Here is a 13,450-nt window from a genome sequence, read left to right as displayed (position 1 = left end):
TTTTAGTGGTGCCTCCTCACTTAGGATGACATAGAGTATAGCATTAAGGTGAGGGAAGGCCACCACACAGCAGAAATGTGGTGGGCGGGATGCTGCTGAATATATTTTCCCGGCTTTTTTAAGTGTGGTCGGGGACGCTGCCTTACCTCGCTCCTCTTCCTTCCTTACCTTGGTTTTGTGAGTAATGGTGATATTTAAGATCATTAATAGTAATGATTAGTAATGTGGAAGGATGGGTATTATGATGATGGTAATGAGGAAAGAGTATGGTGTTAATGATTGATAATGGGAATAATGATAATAGTAACGAATGATGGTAGTAATAACAAATTTGTCGATATTTGGTGAAATAAGGTGCGTGTGTATATAGTACTGTACTGTAATTACATATAATGAAGACTCGGTAATACTAATTAGTACAACACCTGGATGTTACACACACTTCCTCTCGGTAAAGAAGATACGTTTTTTCTTGTATGGTCGAGGCTGGAGTCGATATTTATTTATTTTTAATCAAGGAGGTTATTTTTTTTGTAAGGCCGGCCGGGCGGGTGGGTGAGGCTTTTGTTTGCAGTCATTAACGCGGGAGTAACGAGACCCCCCCCCCCCAAAGGAATATTAATTGGTGTTGGTTCTCGACGCTGTACTAGTGACCAGGAGTTAACAGTGGGTAATACAGTACTAATGTAATATCTCTAATGTATTTTACAAATGATTATGATCCCCCATAGAACCTAAGTTATTAATATTTTAAAATGCACCATGACTTTACGGGCACTGGTATATATTCGGTGTGTCAGTACTAATGGGTAACCATATCTCCGCCGACTTGTGTGCGCGTGCGTGTCAGCAGTCCTCTGACAAACGCTCTAGGTTTTAACTCGTAAATTCCTGACGTGAATATAGGTCAGTGTCAGGGCACAGCCCCATGTCCATCACTATTAGAGAAAAACAAGTTACACTGGTTAACCTCTTACAGGGGGTGACAGTAAAGTAAAGGAATTAGTATCACTGACTGTAGTAGTGTAGTCTGTAAGCTCTGTTGTGATGCTTAAACCGTTCGCTGCCTTAACAAATCTTGGATTAACCTCGTTTTCGCGCTACTAATACATTTGAAGATTATAATGTCTAAGGAGGATTTGTGTGCGTTTTAAGGCAGCGTATAATGTCAACAACAATGGGGTGATTCACCTTCACCTCATTTCTATTATCGTCGTTAAAAACTGGTTATTAAACTGGCCAGCACAGAAGATAAATAAAATATTAAATCCAGACAGTATGTGTATTGATGCGTGTTCTCTGTTCATGGTTTTTAAGCTGCGTGTAATAAGAGGAACAGTTTGGTGAATCAACTTGAGCCCAATATTAACCTTAGTGAAAGTGGCTAACATTTCCCTTATAGTGTGTACAGTACAGGGTATACAGTACATGGTTGGTACAGTCTTACAAGTTGTAAGCTGCTTGTAGCATGTTTGGTGAATCAACATCAGCTCAACTTGCAGTCAACGTAAATGTTCAGTAAAATCTCATTAAACCAGCTAATACTTAGACAAATTTAAATTGCCACGTAGGAAATATTAATTGTGGTGTTGTGGTTGGTTGGGTCACCTAGAGCTGGGGTTTTAAGGTCACGCTAAGTAACAGTGCTGAATCAGCTTCGTCTTAACTACCAGTCAGAGTTAATCTTGGTTATTAAATCTGCCCTTAAGCTGACTAAGACCTGAGAGGTTAATATTCCTTGCTGGGATTAGTTTATATTCCAAATTGGAGGTTGCTTGTAAGGTGTCACGAAGTTCTTTAGGAGTTCCCCAGGATACAGTTATCTCTTACTGTTATGTCACACGATACACACACCAGTACACTCAACAAATGCACATACCAGTACACTCAACAGATGCACATACCAGTACACTCAACAAATGCACATACCAGTACACTCAACAAATGCACATACCAGTACACTCAACATATACACACACCAGTACACTCGACATATACACACACCAGTACACTCAACAAATGCACATACCAGTACACTCAACATATACACACACCAGTACACTCGACATATACACACACCAGTACACTCAACAAATGCACATACCAGTACACTCGACATATACACAGTACACTCAGTGCACATACTACACTCACAAATGCACATACCAGTACACTCAACAAATGCACATACCAGTACACTCAACAATACACACACCAGTACACTCGACAATACACACACCAGTACACTCAACAAATGCACATACCAGTACACTCAACAATATGACACATACACTCAACAAATGCACATACCAGTACACTCGACATATACACACACCAGTACACTCAACAAATGCACACACCAGTACACTCAACAAATGCACATACCAGTACACTCAACAAATGCACATACCAGTACACTCAACAAATGCACATACCAGTACACTCAACAAATGCACATACCAGTACACTCAACAAATGCACACACCAGTACACTCAACAAATGCACATACCAGTACACTCAACAAAAATGTCCAATTTAATGAAGCATAACATTATCGAAGATTGGGGTACATTATCTTGTACACAGAAGAAAACATTAGAGGCGAACACACATTTCTCTTATGATAATAGTATCCTGGACCTGTACCGAGCTATTTACTCCATTTATCATGCAGATTATGATTGGGTTGTAACCAAACCTTTGATAATTTGTTTGTTAATATTATATAGTCTTGTTAGTGCTTAACCAGTATTATGTTTCTTTACTAATAGCATTTTGTTTCTTTTCAGGTAAGACGGTGTTGAGGATATCGGATATGTTGGAGCTGGTATGTATTTTACAGTCAACCAAAGAGCATCGACCTCACCCTGGCTCACACTTGGTGAAGTAAGGCTATATGTAATGGGGATTGTGATTGGTGGATCTATTTTCGGCTGTATCACTGTCAGGATAAATATTAAACAATCCAAAGGTAGTATTTTTATAATAATAAACTGTTCATCGTTATTTGAGATCACAAGATGTTTCCAAATGTTCGTATATTTGCTTAAATAAGGAAGAAATTTTGATGAGTTTTGTGGCAGCCCGGGTTGTCGTTAAGTTGCCAATTTATTAATTTTTTCATTAAGCAAATATTAAGAAAATTTTGAAAAGTGTTGCCAGATAAAATTGCGAGTACGAGACCCAGGGTGAGGTCGATGCATCTTTGGTTGACTTTGTGTGTGTCATGTGTTGGCCGGCATGGAAATATGATTTTTTCCCAGTTATTTGTAGGCACGTGCGCGCTCGTTTGTGTTAAGCCGTTTGTCTGTAACCCTCTCACTCATAATACTGTACTGTACTATACTGTACTGTATGCACGGCACATTTGCACATATTTATCACTTATGTATATGACCTATAATATCGGAAGCATTATAAGACTTTACTGTTTTTCAGAGTTACATGATCGTTGTGTGCACCATCAATGTGACTGTATGTATGTGGGCGAGGTAAATAAAATGAAATGTCTTATTCTGAGAAAGGTTGAATACGCGTGTAGGTGAGTTACAACGGAAGGGACTCATCTCGTGAGAGTGGCTTGTGTTGTTGAACATTTCCTTGCTTGAACATTTTGCCACAATGACCTCTTGGGGACCAGCGATTACCCTCCTTGAACATTTGCAAAAGTGGTCTCTTAGGGACAAGGACTAGTGTTTTAAATTACCTCCCTGGACCGCCAGTGACTTTGTAAATGGCTCAAGTTGCCTTCTGGAGGGATACAGAACGTGGCGGGCTAGATTAAAATAGCTGGTGTGAGGGGCTCTTTATGTAAAGGGTAATGGGGCGTGGCGGCCGGGCCATTACCTCTGCCTCGCCATGGTAGGAAGGGTAAGGTAGGGTTAGTGAGGAGAAAGAGGGAGAGATAATCCGTGTGTGTGTGTGTGTATGTGTGTATATATATATATATATATATATATATATATATATATATATATATATATATATATATATATATATATCCCCTTAAGTAGGTGGATCAGTTGTGATTAGGTGGTAAAAATGTTTTACAGAAACTTTATCAACAAGAGAATCTGCGATAATCATCAGATGGAAATCCGTGATGGTTAATTACCTGCACTTAGGTAGGCAGATGGGTTAGGTAGGGGAGGTGTACGTCCTCTTTGCTGTGAAGGGTGCACGTGGAAGCACCAGCAGGGAAGTGTGTGATGGAGAAAACAAAATTGATTTGGCGAATGGACTGGTCAGGGGAAGTGACGCTCCAGTTGTCTGTGAAGGATGAAGGTGGAAACATTGGCTGGTGTGTGTGTGTGTGTGTGTGTGTGTGTGTGTGTGTGTGTGCGCGCGCGCGCAGAAAAAGATTCAAGTGATTGGTGGTGTAAGGGACATGACACGAGCAAGGAGATAAGGAGAAATACTGTAGAATGAATGGAGGAAATGGAGTAGAGGAGAAAGGTGAAGTGTGTGCGCGCCTTTATGTTCTTTATCACTATACTGTATATGTAAAAGAATACTTCTCGCATTGCACTGAACAATGATTAAACACATTTATTCGACCCAGAAGCATAGTTTTTAAGGAGTACGTGTAGAATGGCCAAGATAAAAATAGGGATAAAATAAACGTTTTAGTGCGTCAACTCCCCAATAGATGTGTACGTTGGCCTTTGTCTAATTTGTGATAAATGTGAAGTCACAGGGCAGATGTTTAGTGCTCTTATTAGTGAGAATAAGCTGATGCTAACTTCAAGACGAACTTTGAATGGTTACAAAGCCACTGTTCGAAATGTCAGCCATTTACCTCCAGCGCCATGAAGCAAAGAAACAATCTGAAAAAAAAATCCTCCTTTGCTGCTCTGGAAGCTGGTCATAAACTTCATGACGGAGATTCAGAGAGAAGACAGGAACTATAGATAAAGCAAAAACTTGAAGCTGATGCTTTAAGAAGGAAGGACTACAGAAACTGAATGCTGCCTGCACTGCCAAAGGCTCCAATCAAGTTAATGCGGCAAGGTGAATATCTGAAACGAAGTGAGGACTTAGGAGGCTTCCTCTGAAAATCAAATTATGAATACTGAATAGAAGAAAGCAACAGCCCAGAAAGCTAAACGTCAGAAGAATGGGACAAAGACTACTGCAAATAAGTCCTAAGTTATATTTTATATGTTTTGTGAAGTTTGTTATAATCTGACCCACTCTGCATTAGCTGTATGAAGTTGAGTGTAATCCGAGTAATTTGACTCCCCCTGCATTAGTTGTATGACTTGTTTATAGTAGTTGTACTACCCCCCCCCCCCCCCTGCTCGCCTCGCCTGCACCATACTTGTTTTGTGCAAGAATTCACCTACGTCTAAACCTCTTGGCTTAAAAAACCCTGTACAGTATGCGTCTGGCGCAACATTGGGAACGGTCCCATATGGGTGCTGATATCACGGGAAGTGAGGTCAATACCCATGCTAAAGCACATCTCTTTTTAGTAATGTGAAAAAAAGAGAAAAGATTGAAGGAGTGGGGGCGGATTATCCCTGAGATGGCGCACGTTTGGATTCTTAACTATAAGAAACTTGTAAATTACACAACAAGCAGAAGTTAAGGTTACACTTACAAGTGGGTTTAAGGACCTTTTTGTTGATGGTGGTGTGGCTCTGGCGTGACAATCATCGTTTAAGTCGGTCAGTTCCAATAATGAAACACCTTTAATGTTGTATGTATATGTAATCGAAGAATGAGGTAAATCTGTCAGAGTTGCACTTGTGGGGTGTCGTGGTCTACTGGCAGACATAATGACTCGGGTGGTAGTTCTTGTGTCGTGACCTTCAGGTTCCCTCTTGGCACTTCTCTATCATCATGTTTTCCCCCTTAATCACCTTTTTTCATGATCACACTTCTTTCAGTATGTATTTCTCTCTCCCTTTATTACACACTCTCTATTTGAACTCCTCCCCATTACTTCCACCGTCATCAGGTTTTACCCTCCTCTTCTATTCTCCAGCTCTTCCTCTTCTCCTTTATCTTAAAATAATTCCTTAATCTCCAGTTGGTTATGTTTTCTCTTGCCTCCAGCTCCTTTCTGTTACTGTTCCAGCTCTTCCCTTGTGATACCTGGCCTGGCTCTAACTCATCGACTGTCTTCTACTTATTGTTCCAGCTTCCGTGCATTCTTACTTCTTGTTCGGCTGTTCCCACCTACCGTATGTTTTTCTTCTCGCTGTCTGTTTAATTGTTAATTTGCCTTCTCCCTCTCTGCTTCTCATTTTCATTGCTCCTCTACCTCACATTCTACCTGTAAATAATCTCTCTCGTCCTCCCTTCCTTCCTTATTTCTTACTCTCCCTCCCTCCCTTTTTTATAGTCGTAATTTCTGTCCGTCTTCCCTCCATTCCTTCTTTTCCCAAAACCCACCGGCCACCACCACCACCACCACCACCTTGGACAAAATGACTGGCAGTCCACATTTAACAGCTCTGACGAGGACGTATTGTGAAAGAAAGTGAAACTGTGGCGTCGTGGTGAAGGTTATCAGGTGTCGCTCCTCGTTGCTCAGCCACATTCCCAGGCGTCAAGGGGTGAAGTGGACGACTGAACTTGCTACTGGGTGAATGAGTGGGTGGTGTTGATGCGTGTACTGGTGGGTCACGGTGGGTTCATGGTCCTTGTTTAGTCCTGTTTGTGGGTGTTTTGTGTAGATATTAAAGGTGGGTTGAAGTGTGTGTTTTGGTGGGTTCATCGGTTCTATTGTTACTGAAATCGATAATAAAAGTTAAACAATACAGTATCAGGATGTACAGTCACTCAACAAATTATCCGTGCAAAATTGTATTGAGAAAATATGACAACGGACGAAGGATTTTAGAACCTTACCGAGACAACAGGAGCAGCAGCAGCAGTGTTCATTCTGAAATTCCTCCCCCCCCCCCTTCTCCCCCTCCCAAGTACAAATAGTTTTTGAGTGACTGTACGTATAATATGGTGAGGTGGATGGGTGACATTGGTTGTACTATTGTAAATGTTTGGTTCATCTTGTTGCTGCTTCTCGGTTGAGTCGTGTAGCGGAATGTACCAATACGTACAGTATGTGTGTGTGATTGGTAGACGGTAGACTCAATTTCTTCCCCCTAGGGTCTTCTGATCACTACCTTATTTCTATTTAATCAAACTGGACATGGCCACCTCCCCCCACCCCCCTCTAAACGCCAACTATGGCACTATCGGAGGGCAAACTGTGGCAATCCTTGCGAGAATTTTTCTCCGACTTTCCTTGGGATAAATGTTGCTTTTCCACTCGGGGATGCCTCAGTATGTGCTGACAGCATCGCTGGGGTCATCCAGGGTGGTATGAGTGCATTTATCCCATCTTCTACCAAAACTTTCACTTTACAATTATGGTTTGATCGCTCCTGTTTTCTTGCATGTAAGGAGAGAGATAGAACGTATCAAGTTATGAAACTATCTCCTCAAATTACCCACTCCTCTTTTATTACTTCTAGGAATCGTTGTAAGGTTATTCTTCATAGGGCCAAGCGGAATTTTATAAAAAGAAAGACCGCTGCCCTGACTAACTCTTCTTCTTCTAGTAAATCCTTCTGGTTCTTAACCAAAAATATCTGTAATAACTAATGGATTACCCCTTTTCCTCCTCTCTTCCGACCTGATAACTCTGTTGCCAACTCTTCCCCCTAATAAAGCCAATCTCTTTGGCACTTTAGACGATTCCAAATCTATCCCTCCTACTCCTCATACTGAACCTATGCTGGTGTTATCCAGGTTGGATGTGAGCAAGGCGCATGGAGCAGACGGAATACCCCCTCGTGTTCTGAGGGAGTGTGCTGAAATTCTGGCCCCTGTGCTTGCTCGCATATTTCACCTTTGCCTCAAAACCCAAACTTTTCCTTCTTCTTGGAAGCATGCCTTGGTTCATCCCATCCCTAAGAAGGATGGCCATTCTAATCCCTCTAACTATCGCCCCATTGCCCTAATTTCATCCCTTGTTAAAATTTTCGAAACTATCTTAAACTCATTTTCTCCGTCACCTTGAACGCTTTTCTCTTTTGTCGGATCACCAGTATGATTTTCGCCAGGCGAGATCTACTGGTGATCTGCTCTCCTACTGCACCCATCTTTGGTCATCCTCTCTTAGGGATTATGGGGAAACTCGTCGTGACCCTCGACATCTCCAAAGCATTTGGCAGCGCATGGCACAAGTCTGCTTTCTAAACTTCCCTCTTATGGTTTCTCTCCCCCACTTTGTTCTCTAATTTCTAGCTTCCTTGAGAACCGATCCATGGCAGTTGTTGTCGAGGGACCGACTTCTCGCTTTCTCTACCAATAGTGGTGTCCCACAGGGTTCTGTTCTTTCTCCTACTCTTTTCCTTCATTTTATCGATGATTTACTTCACACTACGACTAATTCTAGCCATTCTTATACTGATTATTCTATTTTTCAAATTTTTCCCTTCTCCCCCTAATTCTCAAACTAGATCTGTTCCTAGAGCTGATATCATTTCATATACCATTGTGGATCTGTGCAGCATCTCTGAATGGGGAGGTAGAAACTTGGTTTATATTCAATAGTAATAAAACTCAGTATTTAGCAATTACATTTTCCAAATTAGATGATCTATCAATCACATTTCAGGAAGCAATCATTCTGCCAAGTTTTACAATAAATATGCTAGGTCTCACCATTTCCTCATGTCATGGAAGCCACACATCCACAACATTGCCAAAGCTGCCTCCCGAAAGCTGGGAATGCTGTACAGATGCCGTAGCTACTTCACTCCTGAGCAGTTCCTTCAAGTTTATAAGGGATTCATTCGTCCTAACTTGGAGTACTGCTCTCATGTCTAGGGTGGCTCTTCTTCTGTCCAACTGTTAGATAGGGTGGAATCAAAGGCATTTCGTCTTATTGACTCTCCTCGTTTAGTTGATAATCTCTCTTCCCTTTCTCTTCGCCGCAATGTTGCTTCACTTAAAACAGGTAGTTTAACGGGCAATGTTCGGTGGATTTGGCATCATGTGTACCGCCGGGAAGGCCGTGGGCTCGTAACACACGTCTTGCCCGCGGTGCCCACCGTTTCTCTGTGGATGTCGGTCTCGCTAGAATAACCCTTATATTACAGACTTCTTTCCTCACACAGCCAAACTGTGGAATGCTCTGCCTCCTTCTGTGTTTCCATACTCATACAATCTGTCTCGCTTTAAAAAGCTGGTTTTCCGGTATCTTCATGGTGTAGATTGTTTTTTTTTGTCGGCCCTGTTGTGGGTCGATAACCTGTGCCCGGGTGGGCTATTCCCCGTAAAAAAAAAGACATTGATAATAGTTATATTGATTGGTAGATGGTAAGATAGATTGATAATTATATTGATTGGTAAATGGTAAGATAGATTGATAATTATATTGATTGGTAAGATAGATTGGTAATTATATTGATTAGTAGATGGTAAGATATATTATATTGATTGGTAGATGGTAAGATATATTGGTAGATAATTGTATATCTGTATGGTTAGATAGATAGATGAGATAGACAAATTGATTAATGCATAGTTTATAGAGGAGTTCGATTGAATGATGGTTAGAAAAGGATTGATGGTTTGGTAAAGTGTTTGATGGTTAGAGAGGTAGATAGATACAGAGAAAGATTGTTGGATAGACAGATAAGTAGTAGAAAGTGTCACGTAGCTACTGTATTTGGTGTAGATAAAATAATTTAGTTTATTGTGTGTATGGGCGTGCGCGTTAATATGCAGCTAGACATTGCTGTTGTAGAATTTAGCAGCAATAACAAGCGTGCTGCAGTAACGGAAGCAACAACAGCACAGGGGGCAACAGCCGAGGAGCCCCCAGCGCGTGACGGCCAACAGCTGGAGGTGCCGCTACCCCTGTATCCAGCTCCTCCCTCCCACTGCCTCTTCATCTACCTCTCCTTCCCTAGTCTCTCACTCTATCTCTATTTTTCTCTACCATTCTTCTTTATCTCCCTTTATTTTCCCTCCGTCTTCATCCATCAATTTTTCTTCCTTCCTACTTACTTCCTCTTTTTCCTTCCTCCTCTCCTTCTCCTTCCCCCTGTACTTTTCCTTCCTCCCTGTACTTCTCCTTTCTCCCTGTACTTCTCCTTCCTCCCCGTACTTCTCCTTCCTCCCCGTACTTCTCCTTCCTCCCTCTACTTCTTCTTCCTTCCTCCCTCCCTCTACCTCTCCCTCCTTCCTCCCTCTACTTCTTCTTTCTATTCCCTCCTCTTTACATTCCTTCCACCCTCCCTCCCTTTTCTCTTCCTTTCTCCATCCTCTCCTTTGTTTTCCTTCCTCTCCCTCCCTTCTCTCCTTTACGTTCCTTCCTCTCACCCTCCTTCATTCCTCTCCTTCCCTCTATTCCCCGATCCATAACCCCCCCCCCAACATTCCTTCGTTCCCGTCGTGCACTTACCTCCCCTCCCTCCTTGATTCAGCGACCCATTTCCTCATATTCCCTTTGCTTTCGATTCCCATTTTTCTTTTCCCTTAGATCTTAACCCACATGTCCACCCCCCCCCTTCCTTCTTCCCTTTACACTCCCCTGCCCTAATTCCCACCCTTTCATAACCTATCCTACTGCCTCCCTGTACTTCCCCTTTAGTCCCATCTCCCTCATCTTCCTGTCCTCTCTTTCTCTCTCCTTCCCTTTACTGGCTCTTTATCCTCCCCCTCCTCTCTGTTCACCTCCGTCTTTTGTGTTACTCCCATGTTCACCTTAATTCCCTTTTGTTACCTCCGGTGTTATAAGCCCACTCGACCTAGTATACACGTCACCCCACGAGGCTTTACTGGGTGTTATTTAGGGTACCTGGAGCATGATTCATTCTACCCAGCGGTGGAGCGTGATTCAATCTTCCCAGCGGTGGAGCGTGATTCATTATTCCCAGCGGTGGAGCGTGATTCATTCTTCCCAGCGGTGGAGCGTGATTCATTCTTCCCAGCGGTGGGAGCGTGATTCATTCTTCCCAGCGGTGGAGCGTGATTCATTCTTCAGCGGTGGAGCGTGATTCGTTCTTCCCAGCGGTGGGCGTGGTCCCAGCGCACCCGTTCTTCCCAGCGGTGGAGCGTGATTCGTTCTTCCCAGCGTGGAGCGTGATTCGTTCTTCCCAGCGGTGGAGCGTGATTCGTTCTTCCCAGCGGTGGAGCGCGATTCGTTCTTCCCAGCGGTGGAGCGTGATGTGCTCGTTCTTCCCAGCGGTGGAGCGTGATCGTTCTTCCCAGCGGTGGAGCGTGATTCGTTCTTCCCAGCGGTGGAGCGTGATTCGTTCTTCCCAGCGGTGGAGCGTGATTCGTTCTTCCCAGCGGTGGAGCGTGATTCGTTCTTCCCAGCGGTGGAGCGTGATTCGTTCTTCCCAGCGGTGGAGCGTGATTCGTTCTTCCCAGCGGTGGGCGTGATTCGTCTTCCCAGCGGTGGAGCGTGATTCGTTCTTCCCAGCGGTGGAGCGTGATTCGTTCTCCCCAGCGGTGGAGCGTGATCGTTCTTCCCAGCGGTGGGCGTGATTCGTTCTTCTCCCAGCGGTGGAGCGTGATTCGTTCTTCCCAGCGTGGAGCGATTCGTTCTTCCCAGCGGTGGAGCGTGATTCGTTCTTCCCAGCGGTGGAGCGTGATTCGTTCTTCCCAGCGGTGGAGCGTGATTCGTTCTTCCCAGCGGTGGGCGATTCGTTCTTCCCAGCGGAGCGTGATTCGTTCTTCCAGCGGTGGAGCGTGATTCGCTTCCCAGCGGTGGAGCGTGATTCGTTCTTCCCAGCGGTGGATCCCAGCGGTGGGCGTGATTCGTGCTTCAGCGGTGGAGCGTGAGCGGTGGAGCGTGAGCTTGGACTGTGCTTCCCAGCGGTGGAGCGTGATTCGTCTTCCCAGCGGTGGAGCGTGATTCGTGCTTCCCAGCGGTGGAGCGTGATCCCAGCGGTGGGCGTGTCGGCTTCCCAGCGGTCCCAGCGGTGTGACCGTTGATTCGCTTCCCAGCGGTGGAGCGTGAGCTTCCCAGCGGTGGAGCGTGTCTTCCCAGCGTGGAGCGTGACGTGCTTCCCAGCGGTGGAGCGTGACCTTTTGTCTTTTCGTGAGCGTGATTCCCAGCTTCGACTCGTGCAGCGGTGGAGCGTGATGGAGCCTTCTTCCAGCGGTGTGGAGCGTGGAGCGTGACCGTCTTCCCAGCGTGGAGCACGTGGGAGTGACTCGTGCTTCCCAGCGGTGGAGCGTGACTCGTGCTTCCCAGGTGGAGCGTGACTCGTGTTCCCAGCGGTGGAGCGTGACTGCTTCCCAGCGGTGGGCGTGACTTCGCTAGCGTGACTCAGGCTTCGTCTGTGCTTCCCAGCGGTGGAGCGTGACTCGTGCTTCCCAGCGGTGCGTGAGCGGTGACCGTCTCCCAGCGGTGGGAGCGTGACGTGCTTCCCAGCGGTGGAGCGTGACTCGTGCTTCCAGCAGCGTGTGTGAGCGTGGAGCTCGTGCTTCCAGCAGCGGTGGCTTCCCAGCGTGGAGCTGTGCTTCAGCGGTGGAGTGCTTCCCAGCGGTGGGCGGACTCGGCTTCCCAGCGGTGGAGCGTGACTTCCCAGCGGGTGTGAGCAGCTCGTGCTTCCCCAGCGGAGCGTGACTCGTGCTTCCCAGCGTGTGGCTTCCCAGCGTGCGTGCTTCCCAGCGGTGGGCGTGACTGCGTGCTTCCCAGCGGTGGAGCGTGACGTGCTTCCCAGCGGAGCGTGACTCGTGCTTCCCCAGCGGTGGAGCGTGACTCGTGCTTCCCAGCGGTGGAGCGTGTGCTTCCCAGCGGTGGAGCGTGACTGCTTTCGTGCTTCCCAGCGGTGTGAGCGTGCGTGCTTCCCAGCGGTGGAGCGTTCGTGCTTCCAGCTCGTGAGCGGTGGCTTCCCAGCGGTGGAGCGTGACTCGTGCTTCCCAGCGGTGGAGCGTGACTCGTGCTTCCCAGCGGTGGAGCGTGACTCGTGCTTCCCAGCGGTGGAGCGTGACTCGTTTCTTCCCAGCGGTGGAGCATAACAAAATGATTCGAATTAAATTGGTTTATAGTATTAGAACATAAGCTGCTTACATTGTGGCAGAGGATCAGTGATAAAGACCGAAATCGCTATTGTTGTCCTTATCAGTGACATGTTAAGTGTGTGTTAACTAAGACTGACGCGTGTGTGTGTATTGGGGGTAGACTGTAAATGTCCTTCACCTGGTATCTAAGTTATTAGTTAAACTCTGGCGTAGTTTGAATTGTTTATGCGTATTGGCGTTCGTTTTAATTGTTTGAATTATGTGTGTGTAAGCTTATTTGTACGTGTGTTTGCAAGTGATTTTTCTCTATTTTTGTACATTTTAACTCCTCAGTAGAGTGTGTGTGTGTGTGTGTGTGTGTGTGTGTGTGTGTGTGTGTATCGTTGGTTGTTGTCAGGCACATTAAGAGTATCTGTGGTGGTCATTGTGTTGCGGTATGGGTGTTGCCGA

General features: G+C 45.3%; 1 long non-coding RNA gene across 1 annotated transcript in view; it reads left to right on the top strand.

Moving 5' to 3' along the window:
* The window catches only part of LOC121862227, a 111,871-nt gene that overhangs the window by 70,581 nt on the left and 27,840 nt on the right, over positions 1-13,450 (top strand). Inside the window, exon 3 of the long non-coding RNA XR_006088199.1 lies at positions 2,791-2,828. This is a non-coding gene — a long non-coding RNA (uncharacterized LOC121862227). The remainder of the gene's footprint in view (positions 1-2,790; positions 2,829-13,450) is intronic.

Source organism: Homarus americanus, unplaced genomic scaffold (assembly GCF_018991925.1).
Source record: "Homarus americanus isolate GMGI-L3 unplaced genomic scaffold, GMGI_Hamer_2.0 scaffold1225, whole genome shotgun sequence".
NCBI classification, from domain to species: Eukaryota; Metazoa; Arthropoda; class Malacostraca; order Decapoda; family Nephropidae; genus Homarus; species Homarus americanus.
Note: the sequence above shows the minus strand (reverse complement) of the source record. Positions and strands in the feature narration are given on the sequence as shown.